The sequence below is a fragment of the Eleutherodactylus coqui genome, chromosome 6 (genome assembly GCF_035609145.1).
Source record: "Eleutherodactylus coqui strain aEleCoq1 chromosome 6, aEleCoq1.hap1, whole genome shotgun sequence".
In the NCBI taxonomy this organism is placed as follows: Eukaryota; Metazoa; Chordata; class Amphibia; order Anura; family Eleutherodactylidae; genus Eleutherodactylus; species Eleutherodactylus coqui.
Window position 1 is genome coordinate 110,016,366 of NC_089842.1, and position 4,189 is coordinate 110,020,554.

A 4,189-nucleotide genomic window follows, 5' to 3' on the forward strand; every position below is an offset into this window, starting at 1 on the left:
TATATTTACGCATCATACGAGAAACTTGGACCAATATTGTGCTTGTAAACCTACAATCTTCCCTGCAATTACAATGCATTGTATTGTTGCGCCTGTGAATTTCATGCACGTGGAAAATCTGTGTTGGTTGAGTAGTAATAAATAGGAGAAATCGCATTCACATCGCATACCATGAAAATATTAGATGATATCGACCAAAAATAGGACGCACTGTGATCTTTCTATTTTGCAGCATCGTCCCATGTAAACACACCCATTGAATATAATGGGTTATTTTGACTTGTGATTTATGTGCATCATGTAACGCATAGAAATCATGCGTGAAAATTGTTCATGTAAATACAACCTAATACAGATAAATCAAGTCACAGAACCAATTAACATTGTATGTCGATGGTTCCCTTACTGGCTGGTGACCAGTGCATGCAGTTTTTTTTTTTTTTTTTTTTTTTTTTTGGAAAAAATAATCAGACCTTTAATGACAAATAATCATCAATATTTCTGTTTTGATCTGACATTTTTGTTTTGAGGGTTTACTTTCTTTTTGTCGCGGTTCTTGTTTTTGACATTGTGTGTATCGTAGTACCGCACACCCACTTTCTTTGATTGCTGCTGCCTTTCAATCCTCCTCCTTTCTCTAGATGACAGCTTTTTTGGAGACTCTTCAATTTCATCTTCATCATCACCATCAAGACGCTTCCTTTTCTTTAATGGTTTTGTTCTCACTTCTCTGTGCTGTTCCTCCGCTTCTTCTCTTTGTGGCTTTGGTTTTGCAAAGATGTGTTCACTTAGGTCTTTAGGGATTCTCAAGGCAGAGAATCGCTTGGCTTTTGCTTTATCCAAAAATTTCTTGCACTTTGCTATTCTATCATCCAAATCGTGCAGCAACTCTTTTGAACTATGCTTTGCAGCATTTGTGGGATCTGCACTCGGCTTGTCAGCCTTTTCCACTTCATGCATGTTTGCACTTTGCTCTTCTTCCTCTGCTTCTGACAAAGGGTCTTCTGCCTGGGAATCCAATTCTGAAATGTCTGACATTCCATCTATTTCTACAGGCACCAAGTCTTCCTGGGAAAACTCCGGAGCAACATTAATCTTTCCAAAGTTTTGCCGGACATTTGATAGAATTTCTTTAATCTCCTCCTTTTCCACATTAGCAGCTTCCTGGGCATCGGTGCTTGTATATTCATCGCTAGGTTCTTCCTCATTCACACTGGTTCCAGCAGTCGTTGCTAAGGTTTGCTGAGGCTTTAACAACTTTCCTGATTTATAAGCAAGTTTCTCCAAGAAATCTTCAGCATTTTCCCAGGAATCTATCTTATAGGTCTTGCGGATGTACTCTGGTTTTGCCCTCTCAAGTACAGCAGCAATGTGATCTTCGGGGGCTTTAATCTTTTCTACTTGCACCACTCCTTTCAGAACTATGTCTGTTTCAGAATCTCCAGATGGATAAACTACGCCAGGGCAATCTATGAGGAATATTCGCCGCATAAGTGTGATATACTGCCAAACCTTTGTTTCACCAGCTATTGGAGCAACATTACAGACTTTCTTGGAACGCAATGTATTAATCACAGAGCTCTTGCCCACATTTGGATAGCCGATAAATCCCACACTAATTTGCTTTTTGTCCGTGTGCAGCTTGCCGAACTGCCTAAGAAGTTGGATAAATGCTCCTTTACCAAACGGATTGGTGAGGCTGGAATGAAAGGCCAAAGTTGGGTATTCTTCAGATAAGCGAGCTACCCAGCGTTTCGTTGCCCAAGTAGGAACCAGGTCACACTTATTAAGAACAAACAGAAGATGCTTCCAAGGTTTCTCCTTTTTAAGGTATGCCTCAATGTGCGGAGAACGGGTTCCCACGGGATCTCTGGCATCCAGAACTTGTATTACCACATCAGAAGAATCGATTACCTTGTATAATTCACCCCAGATTCTTTTAGACTGGCCTTTCTTATAGATTTCTTCCCGAGCCTCCTCTCTGACTCCTGTATCTTCTGTTACCAAATCCCTATCTTTGTCTTGGTCGTAGCTGTCTGCTGACGCCTCAGCTTTTTGAAGCAGTTCATGCATATCACCGGCGGTAAGGTTCGGTCTTTTCCTCTGAGACTTTGGGCCAAAAGTTGTTTCAAATGTTTCAGTGTCCAGAATGTGCACCTTTGAATTGTGAGGTTTTTTGCGATCATACAGAAGAGACATGGGAAGTTTGCTCTGCCTCATCACCACTTTATAAGGGTCTTTCATTACAGCCCCCATTTCATCTTGAAACCTTTGCAGGGATGATTGCTTTATGACACGGGTATTTCCAAACCACTTGATATTAGGCTCTACTCTAGCCACAGTGCCAGATGTGACAGATGACTGATACTGCAAGGTCTTAATCACTTGTCCACGGTTGTTCCGCCGCTCTTTCTGGCGGTACATATTGAGACGCTTGATAGTTGCCCGGTCCCTCATATTGTGGCCTCCAGCACCCTTCACACGATCTGGGTTAGAGCTGGCGGTGGACGGGTTGATGGTGCTCCGTCCCTTGAACCGGGGTTTCACCATGTTGGCGGCTTGTTCCTGGCAAACAGCACGGCGAAGAGAGTTTACGAAAGCGGCCTCAGCTGGAAACGGGCCGCAGGAAAGAGCCAGTGCATGCAGTTTAATGCATATTACCCTATTTAGAAACAGATGGGTGAACTATTGTACAGAACTAGCATTTTTACCTTATGTCACCCCATTTCCTCATAGATTTTAAGCTTTTGCAAACAGGACCCTCACTCCTATTGTTCAAATTCTATACAAATCTATTACTGTATGTAATGTCTGATTTTAGCTATTCACAAGTCCTCTGATTTGGACAGTGCTGCAGAACATGTTGATGCTATACAAATAGAGGTTATTATATGGCAAATATCACCTATATGGTGGGGGGGTATTGTAATGTTACAATTTACCATCAGGTGGCCCTTCCACCAGCCGAAATAGCTCAGTTGGGAGAGCGTTAGACTGAAGATCTAAAGGTCCCTGGTTCGATCCCGGGTTTCGGCACAAGGGTCACTATTTTTTAAAGAAAGTTTATAATTTTTCTTTTGCATTGTTTTCCTTTTTTCTAGAGGTTCACTGTAACTAGACCATAAAGGTACTTCACAAGATATTAAAACAGTGGTCTGGGCTGACGAGTCAGGAACATATGCATGTAGTACTGACATCTAGTGGCCAACATGACAACTGCAATATTTCATTATTGATTATAACTTTGTTAAAAAAGTTCCAAAAGTTATTTAAAAAAAAACAGCTTTAACTTGTGAAACTTTGCAATAAAGATATAAAACGTTGCATCCTAAAACATTCCAGGAGTAGGGTATTTCCTGCTATTAATAGGTTTTGCATATTTTTACATTTTTTGGGTGAGAACCAGGGTTTTAAATTTGTAGCATGTTTTATTACTACTGTGTGAAGGAAAAATAAATAAAGCACAAAAAGGTATCTTTATGATTTTTTAAAATTTCAATTGCATAAAAATAAAACTTTCAAAGTAGGTTCTACTTTAAAAGAAAGGTGCTATGACAATACAGATACAGAGCTGGATTGGAATGGTGGTGTTGTCCTTCGTTTTCTTTTTTAATAAACTTTTAGATTTTTTTGTTCTGCATTTTAAAGTTTAGATTTAATGTGTAACACGTTCTGCATTTTAAATGTAAATATATTTTTACATTACTCTTCTATTTTGTAACAAAGTCAACAAACTGCGGCAAAAAGATGTCATAACCCTATAAGGTTAAATATTCACATTCAATGCAGTGGCAGCCCAGCGCCTCAGAGACTAATAGGATAGCAATTTCATAATATCTTCCCATGGTAGAGATGATAAGGATCCACTTGAAAATGCTAAAAATATGCTGTAGTTTTAGCTCCTCAACAACAGATTGCATGCATAGTGTAGCCACTGCTCTCAGAAAACAGGGGTGACACCCAGACACAAAGTAGGTCCTCCTCATCATGTTCTTTCTCACCACCTCAGCAGAACAAAGGAGGGAGGGAAACATGCACTACTCCTTTCTTTCCAAGATGGTGAATAGTGATTAGGTCTTGAATGCTCTTATTAAAGTCATCCCTATCCAGCAGAAATTAGAAAACCTCTTTACAGACTTGAAAATTCACATAAAAAGACATTGAGGCACTGCAGAAAGAAATACAGTAA

The 4,189-nt window shown here is 39.8% G+C and overlaps 1 non-coding gene and 1 pseudogene across 1 annotated transcript; one reads left to right on the top strand and one right to left on the bottom strand.

The window, feature by feature from the left end:
• Positions 1 to 449: 449 nt before the first annotated feature.
• LOC136632467 (nucleolar GTP-binding protein 2 pseudogene) lies at positions 450 to 2,627 on the bottom strand (annotated as a pseudogene).
• A 336-nt stretch (positions 2,628 to 2,963) lies between these two features.
• TRNAF-GAA (transfer RNA phenylalanine (anticodon GAA)) lies at positions 2,964 to 3,036 on the top strand. Its single transcript has one exon. It is a non-coding gene; the product is annotated as a tRNA-Phe (tRNA).
• The last annotated feature ends 1,153 nt before the right edge of the window (positions 3,037 to 4,189 follow it).